The sequence below is a fragment of the Bidens hawaiensis genome, unplaced genomic scaffold (assembly GCF_021521415.1).
Source record: "Bidens hawaiensis isolate Kalapana, Puna unplaced genomic scaffold, B.hawaiensis_p1.1 tig00023535_1, whole genome shotgun sequence".
In the NCBI taxonomy this organism is placed as follows: domain Eukaryota; kingdom Viridiplantae; phylum Streptophyta; class Magnoliopsida; order Asterales; family Asteraceae; genus Bidens; species Bidens hawaiensis.
In genome coordinates, this window is record NW_027505034.1 from 207614 (window position 1) to 223800 (window position 16187).

At 32.4% G+C, this 16187-nt stretch overlaps 1 pseudogene across 1 annotated transcript; it reads right to left on the reverse strand.

Moving 5' to 3' along the window:
* Window positions 1-1662: 1662 nt before the first annotated feature.
* On the reverse strand, window positions 1663-10438 carry LOC143610016 (pectinesterase-like; annotated as a pseudogene). Its single transcript, XR_013149515.1, has 3 exons — window positions 9083-10438; window positions 2908-3204; window positions 1663-2070 (listed from the first exon to the last, which is right to left on the reverse strand). The product of XR_013149515.1 is annotated as a pectinesterase-like (transcript).
* Between the last annotated feature and the right edge of the window lie 5749 nt (window positions 10439-16187).

Genomic DNA, 16187 nt, shown 5'->3' on the forward strand with positions numbered 1-16187 from the left:
ACTTTTTAAGGGTATTTTTTAGGTATTTTTTCATGTAATTTTTTGGGTATTTTCGGGTCTCTATCGAGTATTTGAGAAACCCGGTTTCGGGTATTGAAAAAACCCGGTTCTGAGTATGGACCGGTTCGGGTTTTCAGGTATTACCAAGTACAAATCGGGTCCGGTTCATGTTCCGGTTCTTTTTGGGTTTCAAGTCGGGTTTTTACATGGTATTTCAGGTTCTGGCGGTTTCGGGTCGTTTCGGTTTCGAGAAAAAAATCCTATACCAAGTTGTACCCACGGGTTAGGTACGTGTAGAAACCGATCCCAGATCAGGTGCACCGGATCAATTCCGGAACCTGGTATTTTGTGCACCTCTATTAAGCTATGTGTAGTCATCAAAGAGCGAATTTTTGTTTTAAGGGTGTAATGGTTTTGTAGCCAAATATACATATACATATATATATCACACACACTGACACACATGCAACAATAAAATAATAATGCTTTACAAACTGAAGCAGGCGACAAATAACACCCCCACCCCATTATCGCTCCTATTGTCACATGAGGGGCGGGGCGGTGTTCACTACTAAAATCACCCCAATTTTTCTTAATTTGTCGCCCACAACGGGCACCCTTAAGAGTGATAAGAACAAAATCCCATGCATGCAACGTAGTTTCAACTTCCAATACTAATTTTCTAAAAGTTAACACAAGTAATAATTTATAAAATGTATTGTGTTAATTATAACCTTCGGTTATCCAATAGAACAAACATTACAATTATCAAGCTTAGCTGATAAGGCTATACGCTGTGGCTACCGTGTTGTCGTTAAATTGCTGAGGTGGCGGTCGGTGCCGGCGGCAAACACCGCCCCGGTGTTGTCGACGCCGCCCAACTTCACAAATCGGTAAAAATGTTGTGGGAGTTTCGCCGAAGAGAGTGCCGCCCAAATTAAACATATTCCTCTCTTTTAAATGGGGTTTTGAATTTTAAATTACATATTCAGGATGATCCAAGTTCAAGATGGTGGTGAGAAGAATTTGAGAAGTTGCAGGTCTCATGGGGTGGAGTCACAGAGGAGAAGAACGTGGACTTGTTTTTAACCTTGTAATTTAATATTTTAATTATAATTTAAAAAAAAACTTCTTATTTATTTAATTAGGTTAAATTGTTTTTTGTTAATAATTTGTTTTTGTTAATTTTCTTAAAAACTAAATACATAGGTTTGTATAAATTTTTTTATGAACATTCCGGTATAATTTTTAACGAAAACGGATTTTTTTTTTGAAAAAAAAAACATTTTTTTGTCTCATAAACGACTTTGACACGTGCTTGAACCGGCAAGCTTAGCGAACTATTTACGTTTTTGTCTACTCCACAACGATGAGTACTCGAAAATTATTTTTTTTTTATTTTACGTTTGTACACAAAATTTAATATTTTTATTAAAGTTATATTAAATTAACTCTACTTATATTAATATTATTATATTTAGAAAGAGAGGAATGTGGAGAAATGATAACCATTTCTATGATATTGTTGAAAATAGTGGAGTAGACTGATGTATGATGTGGCGCTGATGTGACGTAATAGAATAAGAGGTAAAATGGTATGTACACCTTATAGTCTAACAACAATTCTATAAATATAATATGCTAAGTAATCCCATTAAAAAACCCTCCATTTTCAATTCAATCCAACATAATAAGGAACTCCAGTAGCATTCAACCACTGATCCCCCTGAATAAAACTCCCAAGCGTAAACTGCGCGGCCTCAGTCGAGTTAACAATCACCTTATACCCGGGCCAAGTAACCCTACTAGTCGTATTTGAACCCGGCCCTCTATTCATATACTCTCCATAATAAAGTGTGCTTAACGAATAATTACCGGACCATTCAAGCCAACCGGCTGGATCAATTAGGTCTCCTATGTAGGACCGCATGACGACGGTCCTAGAATACTCTCTCCATGGCCTCCCTAGGTACGATTTGAACATCGTTTGGTTTGGAATGAGTTCTGAGCCCGCCGCTATTTTGCATTCTATAAGGGAAATGCCGGTGTTCTGGTTCAGATCGTCTCGACCTTTATTAGACAAAATGTAATTAAAATAATGTTAGATAATTATTGGATTATATTATTATTAGACATTATTAGTGTGAGCACACGGTCCATAATAATATCTAATAATATTAAGTAATATGGGTTGAGTATTTAATCACACATATTGTAGAAATTCTAATTGGAATTAAAACTAATACAATTTTCATTTTACACACTTTGTGACACGGGCGTGAAAAAGAAAACCGAATTATCCAAAATTCGGATATAAAATTTCGTATTCGGATATGATTTTAGAAATTTTCAGATGTCCAAATTAACTGAAATTTTTTCTTAAAAGTTATTAAACAGCTTATTGCCCGCTTATGCACTCATTTATTGTGACTGAATCATTTATTTAATATATGAAGAGCAATAACCGGAAAGAAAAATTAAAAATTAAACAAGAGTTATTAATTAGAAAATTTTTGGAAATTTTGGATAAATCTAAGATATTTTGGACAAATTTTAAATAATTTTCTCGATTATTTTATAATTCTTAAATATTTTTTTAAAGTTATTAAATACTTTTTTTTTTCAGAAATCGGATATTCGTCAAGCCAGCTATGAGGCAGAGACGGGTGGACGACTGACCCGGCCCCGCACCTGATAAGCCTGAATTTTTTCTTTTTAATTATATATATATATATATATATATTTAAAAAAATATATTATTGATATTTAAACTCATTTACTTAACTAATTTAAAGCCAACATTTTTTTTCGTATTTGGCCAAAGGGATATGTATTCATATATATATGAATTTATCCGAAACTCCGGGCTATCCAGTTTTGAACATCCCTACTTAGCGGTTTATCTACCTTGAGCGGTGAACAAGTTTTTCTGATTGAGATCCGGTTTTCGGGCATATAAATTGCATTTTTGGAACACGACAGCCGCGTTGCCAAAGATGAAATCAATGGTGCCATAAATGTCACATTCGCGGTAGAATTGACGGAAGGAGTGGACGTAGAGGGTGTCTTGGTAGCCAATGAAGCTGCATTGGTAGAATACCGAGAAATCGGAGTTGCTTCGTAACGCCACCGCCTGGTGTTTCGCAGTCCCGGCGAAGTTCTCAAAGGTGATACCTTTGGCTATAAAATTGGTGCCCGTAACAGCTGAAATAATTCATAGGAGAGTTAGATAGTTGTCATATGAAACAAGAGGAAAATGAGTACAAAGTTTATATATTTTTTGGCGGGTAAAATGTTTAATTTAAAGAGAAAATAAGTGACTATTTTGTTTAAACTAGTAGTATACCCGCGCGATGCTGCGGTGACGATAATATATTTAAACGGATTTTTGGTAGTTGCAACCTTTTAAACATATGGTACGATACGCTTTTTATAAAAAATGAATGTTGCTTTTTGTACGTTACAATTACAATACGAATCATAAAAACCAAGTTTTATACCCGTGGTATGGTAGTTTAAGAAAAATGATCGAAACTCATTTTGCTAATCATTTTGACCTGAACCAAATCTATTATAGCAGTCACGGTTATTTTGGAAGTCTTTGCTGAGCATAAATTCGTTTTTGTATATAATTGTTATGACGCAAACCAAAACATATTTTTTTTAAAGATGACTCAAACTCATTATTCTTATAAAATGCTCTAACCAGAATCAAAGCTGACAGTTTTTTTATTGCCCCGAACTCATTTTACTTATTACCCATCTTAATATGAACAAAATAATTTTTTTTATAATGACCTAAACTCATTTGGCTTACATCCAGTTATAACTCGAATACATTTTAACATATCAAAGTCCTCGGTCGTTAACCCGAAAAAATAAAAATATTAAAAAAAATGATTGAAACTCATTTTGCTGGGCATTTTGACCTGAACCAAATCTACTATGTTAGTCACGGTTATTTTAGAGTCTTTTGAAACCTTCATAAACGACCAAAGATTTAATGTTTTGGCTAATCCAAAATTAATATTTTTTAACATCACCTAAACTCATTTTGAATATAATCGTTTTTACGCAAACCAAAACCATTTTTTTAAGATGACTCGAACTCATTATGCTTATAATATGTTTTAATCAGAACCAAAATTGACAATTTTTTTTAAATGACTCAAAACTCATTTTATTATTACATGTTTTGACCTAAACAAAATTTTAATCTTTTTTTATAATGACCTAAACTTATTTGGCTTATATCCAGTTATAACTCAAATGCGTTTTGACCTGTCAAAGTCTTCAATCGTTGATCCGAAACAATAAAAGTATTTAAAAAAATGATCAAAACTCATTTTGATGTCATTTTAACTTGAACCAAAATTGATACTTTTTTCTTAAATGACACTAAATCATTTTTGTTATAACATGCGCATCAATATTTTTACATTGGAACGCCGACAAAAATAAACACGTCGTAATTGTGTGTTTGAAAATTATTAATACGTATTATATTCAAAGATATAAATGAAAAACAAAGAAAAAGAATATAGATGACTATATGGGTAAACTAAAGGGGATGGAAGAGTAATTATTAATTAAATTTACAAAAGTTGAGTATAGTTGAAGGGTTAAATTTGTAATTATATTTTAGGTTCATAATTGCATATTTGAGTTGTACTCTTGTGCTTAATTGACTTGTACGTAATAATAAACACCTCAAAATAAAACAAATTTTATATTGAAACGTCAACAAAAATAAGCATGTTGCAATGGTAAATTTGTTTTTGTTTAAAACCTAATATTTTAAAAGATATTGAAGAAATAAATTTTTTTAATGAATTTGTCAATTAAATGGGTAAAGATAGAGGGTTTATATGTAACTAATTTATAAATTAACAAAGTTGTATTGAAGTTGAATGATTACTTTTGTAAATATTTTCTAAAGTAACCATTTATAACCGTATAAGATGTCACAAATACTATATTGCCCTTATATTTTCAAAATTGAATGCATTAGTGATTGTACCTCTTAAAATTTAAGAGGTGCTTCACTCATGCTTATTGGTGAACATAAATTGGTGAACATAAATTACTTTCTTTTCCATAATAAATTAAGTGTGAACTGCGTTTTCGTTCACGTGGTTTATCTAAATATGTTGTTTTAGTCCAATAATTTTAAATATGTGATTTTCGTCCTTATGGTTTCATTTCACATGCACTTAAACTCAACCCCACTAACCCCGTTAGGTCTTGTCGTTATAGCCATTAGCGTGCCCTTACGTTAAGGGCAGTCTTGTCCCTTTTTTTTTCAAATACACCCCAAAACCCTCACGTGAAGATGCTTGCAAATTACGACTGAGAATTATTTGGAAAAAAAAGACAAAATTGCCCCTCACATGAGGGCCACACTGATGGGTTTAACGACAATGCTTAACGGGGTTAGTGATGTCGGTTTAATTGTAAGTGAAATGAAACCACTTGGATGAAACTCGCAAATTTGAAACTATTTGACCTAAACCACATATTTAAATAACTCACAAGAACGAAATCGCAGTTTACTCTTTCATAAATTAAACTTAACTTAAACACCCTAATGCCATAAACAAATCAAATTGGTTAAAAGCCTTTTCTAATTATAATGCAGCTCAAATCTTACATAATTTACTCAACAGAAGTTATTACTTTTAATACTTACAGAGTGTTGAAAGATATGACAAAACACGTCTTGCATAATATTAAAACTTTATATTAATTCCAAACATGTAATACAATATGTCAATTTGGAATTTACAATCTGCATCCCAAGATATGACACAAATAAAAGACTAATAGGTTAAAAATGTCATGTAATCAAAATCTTACTTTAAATAAAAAAAACGATAAATTTCTATCAAAATAAAATACACTTTATATTATGTTATATCATAAAGATAGTACTTTCATGTACAAAAATAGATCTAAACTTACTTTAGTGCATACATATATATCTAAACTTTAAAAACACATGTTTTGTGATTTAAAAATGTAAAATTTGTTTTATGTTTACCCCTATTTTAGGAAAATGTTGATATAACAAGGATATTATCATTAAGTGACATTTCTAAAGAAAGACTGTAATGAACTAAATGAAGTGTCATATCCTCGATAATTTGGAAATTGAATGTGCATAGATTTGTTTACAATCGAATGCACTACTAACCTAGAGCTATTGTCACTCTCTTGATATTGATGAGTCTATGACAAAACGAAACTATCAGGCTCGGGTGGCCCTTAGGCAACTGAGCTCGCTTCACAAAACTTTGAAAGACAACCTTGTGACGCTTTACATAAGCATATAACAAATTTTTTGTTTTGTTTTTGGTGTCTTAAAATTTCAACTTAAAAATATGATAATTTTATATTTTCTAAATAGAAAAAATAATATTTATAGACCAAGTACATAGTTAATTACACCATCATACATTATATAATTCTTTTTTAAAGTATTAACATATTTTATTATTATAAAATTAAAATGTAATTAAAATAGGAATATCTTAAATATATATATATATATATAAACGAAACTTTAAAAAACTTTGTAGTTGTTTCCTATATCATCTCAAGCCACAAAATTGTTTTATTTATAAAAGTTTTTCATGCATTTGACCCGACTTCATGGGTATGGGTCTTACCAAACCCAGATAACTATTAAACGGGTTATAACAGCCCATTATATTAAAAATTATTCTCACCAAATATTTAATATGAAAATCCAATAATATAAGGATATATACTAGAAATTAACATCCAATAACATAAACATGTCATGGGTCTCACAAACCCAAATAGATTTTAAACGAGTTATAACATATTATTTATTTACGAAACACTTTCATCATCACACCATGAATATATTATTAATTTTTTTATAATAAATAAAAATAAACTCTAAAAAAATATATAAATATGAGTAATGAAAAATAAAAACAATAATACATAGATAAAACCTTGTATAAAGTATGAACTATAAAGTAAGGGGATGTGTTATTCATACACCCTTTATAGGGTGTATATAAAGATAATATGTGTGTTAAGAGGGTGTGTGAATAATCAAAAATGGTGTGTGAATAACCATTGCCTAAAGTAATTCTATTATTCTATGAGTCAGCTCATTCTAAATTTGTGTTGAAAGTCAGAACCTAACCTAAGAGCATCCACAATGCATACATAAAATGGATAAGTCTTGTCAGCTTATTCTCTCTTCCTTTCCTCTCTTCTAATCACCTCTCACAAGCTTTGTTCACTTATGTTTAAACAACTAAATGTTAGATATCTCTCTTCTAAATCTAAACATGAAGTGAACATGTGCATTGATGGGTTGAACACAAACAACATCCACGGATAAAAAGCAACCGACTGTCGGGTGACAGAGGCTTAGACTTTCCGTGACTTCATTGGGCCCTACTCATTTAATTAAAGGAAAGTGGTTGGGCTGGCCCAGCCCGCCTGCCATTTTAACTTATCCCCACTCCTATATATTGTTTTATACAATTCGAATATACCAAATTACAAATATCCAATATTATATTTGTTCCAAATCACGTAATTATTATTTAGAGAAATTAATCAGTTTAATTATGACACTTTGAATGTCGGCTTTTAGATTCTTATTGTTTAATATGGGCTACTGGCTACACACATGTGATGTGTTTTATTTAGTACATTGTATTTGTTATATACTTCTAAATTCTAATATGTATAACTTGTAACTATTTAGTATATTGTATTTGTTATTATATATATTTAAACATATGACAATAGAATTAGAGGTATACATAAATTATAATCAAATCAAAGTGTAAATGAGACAAGCTGCTCGAGAGCTAATCAAATTCGTTGCACTAGAATACTTACTCAAGGAAATCTAAAGTATAAAAAAAAGTCGTTTAGAAAATGTGTATGAACCCGAACTTCACTTATCGAGTTTAAATAGACTCACAACTCACGAGCATAATGAGGATATTACTTAAAAGTGTTACTTAAATACATTAGCTATTATTAAATGATTAAACAACATATATTATGATACATAGAGAAATATTTAAAGAAATTAGGTACATAACCAATAAATAAACGGATGAGTAAAGACAAACTTGAACTTGAGAAACTAGTAGTAAGTTTAGAGCTTGAGCTCGAGCTCGAGCTCTTAGCTCTCGTATGTTATATAAATCAAGCTCGACTTGATTGGTTGGCTTACACCCTAATTCAACTAGAGCTCAACTTGTTTTAAGACTTTAACCTAAAAGAGCTCATAAGTAAATTTAAGTGGTTTAAGGATTTTTTTTTTTAAATCTCAAGCTTGGCCTACAAGTAATTTCAACGTCTTTACTTTGAACCAACGGTAGTTAACTATTAAGTGTGTTTTAAATCAGTTGCGACCAATGGCGAAGATTTCTTAGGGCCCGAGGCCACCCCGGTCCCCCTGTTCTTTTACCTGTTTTCGGCCGAAAATTTTTATACGTAGTGTAAATATAGCTGTTTTTGGCTGGTAATTCAAGCCCGTCCCCTTTGTGAAATTTTGTATACATTTTGAATCCGGCCCCTCGGAGTCTTAGTCCAAGCTTCGCCACTAGTTGCGTCTAAAGTCGAAGTATCAAACGTGTATTATAAGCACGATTAACCCCACTCATTAAACCCTAATTCAAACTAAATCAGTACTATACGACGAGTTCTAACTATTTATAGAAAGTATGGAAAGTAACTTTATATAAAATAGAAGACTTATGTAAAGGCAAGTTAGCATCTTCAACTATATTATCCTATTCTATCTACCTTCCACACATATAATGCTTAAACTTTAAACTTCAATTTCATGCAAGTAGTGGGATAAGCAATATTTCATTTTACAACTATTTTAAATATTATCAATCCCAATTATTATCAAATCATGTCTAACCCAACTCCTAAAATATTATTATTACGTGGACCAACTTTTCGTAAATTGTAATTCCACTAAATATTTTTCATGCATACTTTTATTCTTTTATCTTCTTATCCGTTTTATATAATATAGTTGTCGTTCTAAAAAGTAAATACTGTTACTTACCTACAGTAGCAGAACGAAACGTAGTCCACCCGTCGACAACGCTCCGGTTCCCTTTAATCATCGTCTTCCCAATCCCGTCACCAACCAACATTATCATCGTCTTCCTAATATCAATCTCCAAATACTCATAATACGCGCCCGCTTTAACATAAATAACAAACCTAGTAGTACTCATATTGGGAGCTGCATTCAACGCGTCTATAATCGTCGTAAAATTACCACTCTCATCCTTCGCCACCACCAAATCGTAAACCATAGTATCAGTACTCGCCATGGGAGCTTGCAATAACAATCTATCCTTCTTCCTTAACCAATGTGGATATCCACCTGACATTGGATATAGTGATTTTGACGCTGGATATATTGATTGTGACGTGGCGTTTACTTTCTTTAGCAATGAGAGAGAATTACTAACTTTACGCGCAATCTGGCGCACAGATCGACGAAAATATCTCCTAACTTTGTTTCTGTTCCTTTTATTACTACCCGCGAATCCGTCAAGACACGTGTCCTGATTCGTCATGGCAGCGGAGAGAAGCGTTTGCACGTCGTAACGTTTTAACGTTACCGTCATGCAAACGCTTCACTCCGTCGATTGCGGATTCGAGCGCTGTGACGGTGTCCTCAAACAGCGAGTGGCAGTCGTCCAGCGCGTGAATCTCAATCGCGCTAACCTCCGGCGGATCGCGGTGACGTTGAAGTCAGTTAACCGGACGTCTGTGACGGTCTGGTTAATCATACCTGAGATGATCTCCGGTAGCGATTTGGATTTGAGCTCTGGTGCAATTGAAGCTAGTGTTTGGATACAGAGTGTGTGGTAACGTGTGGTGTTGCAGTGTGTGTGAGGGGTTAATAATATTGTTTGTGTGTGTTTGTTGAGGTGTATGTGATGGGGGGTAGGGTGTGTGAATAGTGGGAGTGGGATGGGGTTTTTGGTAATTTTGGTGTGGGTAAAGAGTGTGAGTGTGAATATGAAGAGAGTTGAGAGGATTAATGTGAAGAGGTTATTGGTATGCATGGTGTGGGGGTTATGGTTTATGTTTTGGTGTGGAGTGTAACCAATGGTTTATATATTGGTGCTTAAATAGTATATATAGAGTATGTAGAGGGAGGTATATATATATAAATATATAAAAAAATATGAGGTACACTTTATATTTGGTGTATAGAGTGTGACCAAGTGTTTGTTTGTGTTTTATAAGTGTTTACAATTTTCTTTTAGTTAACATATGTTTTTGGGAGGCTAGCTAGAAATTATTTGAATGCTATGAGATTCATAGATAAGCAAAAGAATGATAATGAGCAGCGGTGAAGTTTGAGCTTAGTCACGGACCCAATATTTCGGAAATGACCGTGTTCAATACCTACAATATTTTTTGAACAAAATCGCGAAAATTTACCCTGTTAAGCGAAAAAATGACAGTGAGTTCACACCCGGTCCTTCTGATATTTTGTCTCTGACAATGGGGCGATCAAAGCTCATTTGATCTGTTATTCAACTCACTTGAGAAATATTATATGTTAAATATCAAGTATATGGTTATAGACTTAGTTATTCTTGCCGGCAAGGGCTTACGTATCTTTTCTTTCCCATATAATGCACCTTGACCATCAGCTGTCGTATACTACAGGTCATGAATGGTATTGTCTAGATTCGAATGCCGTGCATAACTACTAGAAATGGACCCCTACAATAGACATGTCTTTAGAAATTGGAGTCTTACAAAGGGGTGGAGAAGTTAGCAAAAAATGAAGTGGAGCTACAAGAAATCTAGAACCCATGACCTCGTATATTTGGTATTCAAGAAGAACCGTCACAACAAACAAACGAACTTTGATGATACTTTACATTTTTTTTTCTTTGGCATGGTTTCAGGTTTAAAAAATGCAAAGTTTGTAGAATTGAGTCCGAGTGGCTTAAGAGCTCATTATTATACATGTAATTGTTTGAAAACATCAAAAAACCAATAAACATTTTTTAAACTAAATCCTAAACATATTTTAAAGAAAGAAAATCTTAACATTTTGGAAGCTTAGACTTAAAATTACTGGAGTTGCCCATGAATATGTTTTATAAAAGTTGTTTATTGTGGAAACGAAGGGTGTCAAAGGGGTCCATAATTTTCTTTATAATTTTTGAATTTGTTTAGAGAAATAAAAATGGGTGTGAACCCTTTTACAAACTATATATGTTGCCTCTAATTAAAGGTATTGATTCTACAAATATTTTAAAGAAAACACTATATATAAATAAGTATGCAATTTGCAATGTAATCTTCATGATACTATAAAAAAATATAGGCTTCTAGGTTCAAATCTTACTTATTAACTATTGATATAAAGATAATATAAACTTGTTTTAAAGGGTGTCACGTAGTAGCAATGTTACACATAACTTTAAATTATACATAGTATAAACATATATATTTGTATTCCCGTGTCAGCAATAGTGATCCCGTGATTGCATCTGACCACTTTGCATTTGTCTCATTGTACGCGTCCCACTTGATTCTCATTCTATTCATATTCCATAACTGGTTTGATAACAACTCTAGTAGATTTGAGCATAAAATCAGAATAATCAAATCTTAATTAAAATAACTTAGAAAATAGAAGAACATAAAATAATATATAGAAGAAATGATTGCTTGGTTATAATTCTTTAATAAACTCATTGTCGTACCTTCAAACGAATGTTTATGGCCATTGGCCTTAGGTGAGGGACTGAGGGTTTTTTCGTAGATCTAAAGACGAGTGTATATTAATGTGGTGAATTTAGTCAGTAACTCATTTGGAGAATTTATTGGTCGTCCAAAAAAAATAATGTTTTAATAGCCAATTTAAACGATTATGTGTGTATAAATAACCGAATTAACCAAACATGCAAAAATCCAGTTAATATAGTTATTATTTTCTGTAAACAATTTGATGTATCTTGAACCAAATTAAAAAAAAATTGTTAATATTTTATTTGTTTAAAGATATAATTAGAATTAGTAATTGAACTTAACTTGAGTCGACCATGTTCCAAGCATATGATTAAGTGATGGTTAGCTTAGTTAACATATTAGTTATAAGAAAAACCGAATGGAATCAGAATCCAAAACATCAAAAATGTGATTAGATGTTCAACTTTAGCTCATAGCCGAACCGAAATGATGCATGTCCACCTCTAACTCTAGATAAACCAAGTAAGCTCTTGAATCGCACCTACTAGTTTGACTTGATCTCAGCCTAGAAATTGGTTTGTTCAACTCATGGTTGTTTCTACGTCGTCATATCTAACTTTATTTCTAAATTATTACACATTATTTGACGATGGAACTTTAATCCTCACTCTTTGAAAAGCTAAAACCTTATCTAATACATCGTATAGAATGAAGGTTTAATCTTGAATTATTAGTAAAGTTAAAGGTTTATTTAATTATGTTTTAATTTAGGTATTTGAATCATAATAGGTTTAGGAAAGGTATGTCTTGGAGAAGAAGTTTAGTAGGTCTATAAATAGGATTTAGTTTATTAGTTTTATTAGAGAGAATTGAGTGAGAGTTAAGAGAGGTTTAAGAGAGAGTCAATGAGTCTCATTTCCATGTTCGTTTGATAAGTTCGTGAAGTTCGTTTGTTATGTTCGTTTGATTATATGAAAAGAGTCGACGGTCGTTACCCCAATATCTTGTGTTTGTTTGATTGATAAGTTCGTTAGATATGATTGTTTGATCCGTCTGGGCCAACATAAAGAGGGTTCAACTGTTCAAGTCCCATGAGTAACAAAAAAGAAAAAAAAAACATAAATAATGTTTTGAAAATCAGACTGATTTAAGTGGTTTTGTCTAACTCTCTCAATACCGGTTGGTTCATTTGTGTTTGTTACATTAATCAATAATCAACACCGTCAGATAGTTGACATTCGAATGTTAGTTGAGCTCGTATGGTATTGGTAGGGACTTGATAGTGAGTGAGCAAAGGATAACAACCAATGAAAGAAATCATGCGTGACACCAAAGAAACCTCTTTGCCATAATATTAAGATTTTGGACCAATTTATCAAGAATCCACTTTACCAACATTTTCTATTTTTTTGAATTCTATATTTTTTAGGTAAAAAATAGCATGCCTTTTAGAAAATTTGTTTTTGTACACCAAAATGTAACGAGCGTATAAAAAATCTACGTAAAACCACCATATTTAGTCCTGGGTCAGTGGTCAAGTGATAGAAACAAAATCTCTTAAGTTTTGACTTTTGAGTTCAACTATCAACAAGCGCAAGAAATTTGCCTTATAAACAGCGCATCTACGCCAAATATTTTTCTTAAAAAATCGAAGTTATCTCATCTTTTGAGCTTGAGAGCAAAATGCAATACTGCAAATAAAAGTCGAACTATATTATAATATGATTTATAATTTTTTTAGACATTCAAATTCCTTTTATTTTTATAATCAACAAGTAGTGTTTACATTGAAATGAAAGGTACACAGAAACAAGTTGTCATTAGCCCTTTTTGAATAGTAAAGTTAGGTCGTTTAAAAATTTTAAATAAGTATTTGTTTTTTTATTCTACTGTAGTTACATAACCAAATAACAAATAACTTCTCTTTCTTTATAACTTCCTGTATATCATACAATTCTCGTGATTCTCATGGTTGTAAAATCATGACTAGGTATCGATTAATCGGTAGTTCTTACCTCACCAACCGACTAGCGATTACTATAACACTAATTATATATCAACAAAACACTACACAAAAAGTATATTACATAGTTTTCATAATTCTTTAGGTAAATTTGATTGTGTATTTAACGTGAGTCCAATATCACAAGTAAAGTTAGAGGCATGGCATGCAATGTGTTCCTCCTCTACTTTATTAGTTCTTTTCCTTATTGTATAAACATATCATTTCCAATGTGGGTCTTTTGAAAAGCTTTAATTTTGAAAAAAAGCAATTAAGGTTAGTTGAGGTTATACTAAATAAGAATGAAATTATTAAAGTTTTCACGAATTAAACACTGAATCAAAGCATTACCGTTTTGTCATTGTTAGCATAAAAACTTTTATTTGCTATTAACGATGCCAGTAGTTTCTCTAATGAGAGATTCTTATAATTGCAGCAACGTAGCACCTTCTAGAGTTTGCCCCCACGAATGTTTGGAAGCACGTAACACCTCTTTCTATTCCATCTCACTCATATAACTTGTTCAAGGGCATTCTTGTGTCTTATACGGACAAAAACACCCCATTAAAAATGCTCTATAGTCTTTTCGGTTAAAATATCAGGATATTCAAGATCAAATCGCATAGACCAAGATCAAAACGCATAAACGAGGTCAAAACGCATAAACTAAGGTTAAAACGCATAAACATACATAAAAATGCGTAAACGAACGTCAAAACGCATCAACGGAGGTCTAAACGCATAGATGAAGGTCAAAACGCATAAACGGAGGCTAAAACGCATAAAAGAAGGTCAAAACCCATAAAGGAGGTCAAAACGCATAAAAGGATGTCGAAACGCATAAAGGAGGTCAAAACGCATAAACAGATGTCCAAAAGCATAAACGGAGGTGAAAAAACACATAAACGGAGGTCAAAACGCATATAACGGGCGTCACAAATGCATAATCTGAGGTTAAAAACATAAAGGAGGTCAAAACACATAAACGAAGGTCAAACCTTCTGAAGGGGGTCAAAACGCATAAACGGAGGTCAAAACGCATAAACGAAGGTCAAACCGCTTAAACGGATGTCAAAACGCATAAACGAAGGTTAAACAACAGCATATCATATGTTTAACTTGAAGTATGTTAGCATAGAACTATGACAGACTATTATTTATCATGTGCATCTTATGAGAACTGGATGCTCATTAAATGCATCACGTGTTGGTCATTGTATTTTGGTTATTAGTTTGTCAATTTTGATTGTTATTAAACAAGAAAAAAAACTTATGGAAAGTTAATTATAAAAAGTTAAATATATTTCTTTTAATCTGAAATACACAAATCAATGAATAAATATATTAGACTATGGTTGTCTACTTAGTTAACAGGTTTCTTAACTAAATAGTAAATCAATTAGACTTTACGGAAAGTTAAATATATATATTATTATTTTTATAAATGAAAATTCAATGGATGTTTACTTTGTTTCTCTTGTAGAATAAAATAAAAATAAATTGGATAGCGTGGCGTAAAATAATTGCACCGATAAAAGAAGGTGGGCTTGGATTACGCTCGGTAAATGATATGAACATTGCAATCCTTTCCAAGTAATGGTGGAGAAATGCCATCTGGGCATTTCATCACTTAGACAGGTCTTGTTGCGCCCCGTGGAAACGTATTGTGAATATTGCCTAAGAAGTATCCAAGATTGGGGTTGACATTGGAAAGGAGACACGAAGGGAGGCCGATTAGAGATGGTAGGCGGAATTTGTTTTCGATTGAAAATCTGGTACCTTTCGATCAGTCTCGATTTCCTCTTTTGTTTGCCCTCGAGTAGGTTAAGGGGTGTAAAGTATCGGATCGCCTCTTGATGTATTCGGGTGAAATTATATGTTTGAATGGTGTAGGGTGGTGTAACTTGCAGTTTTAAGCTTTTAGTCACTATTATTAAAGAAGTGTATGCTATGCAAATGGCTTATGGCTATACCATCATTAAGGTACCAAGTGCAACCATGCAAGCTTCAAAAACTTCAATCTTGAAAGTATGTTGCGATGACATGTTGTCAGCTACTAACTTATTTGTTATAAAATAAACTAATAACAGTAAATAATTAAAACGGTGTCGTATTGTCCACCCTACGACATCATTTGGACATTCATTTGATAATAAATATAAAAGCGAGTTCTAGTCTCCTACAGTTTTAAGTATGGAATCTAACTATACTAAAGAAAGAAAATAATAAAGATGGTGTGGCAATCCTATATTTATTCTTGGCCTAATCTCTCTTCTCATTCATTTGACTTATCCATGGGTTATGGAGCAAAATCATATTGGTAAATGGGTTATAATTTCCTTTCTAATTCTCTAATCTCTCATTTAATTCTACCTAACAATCCATGGATCATGGGTTAGATAATTTTGGCAAATGGGTTATAATTTCATTTCTA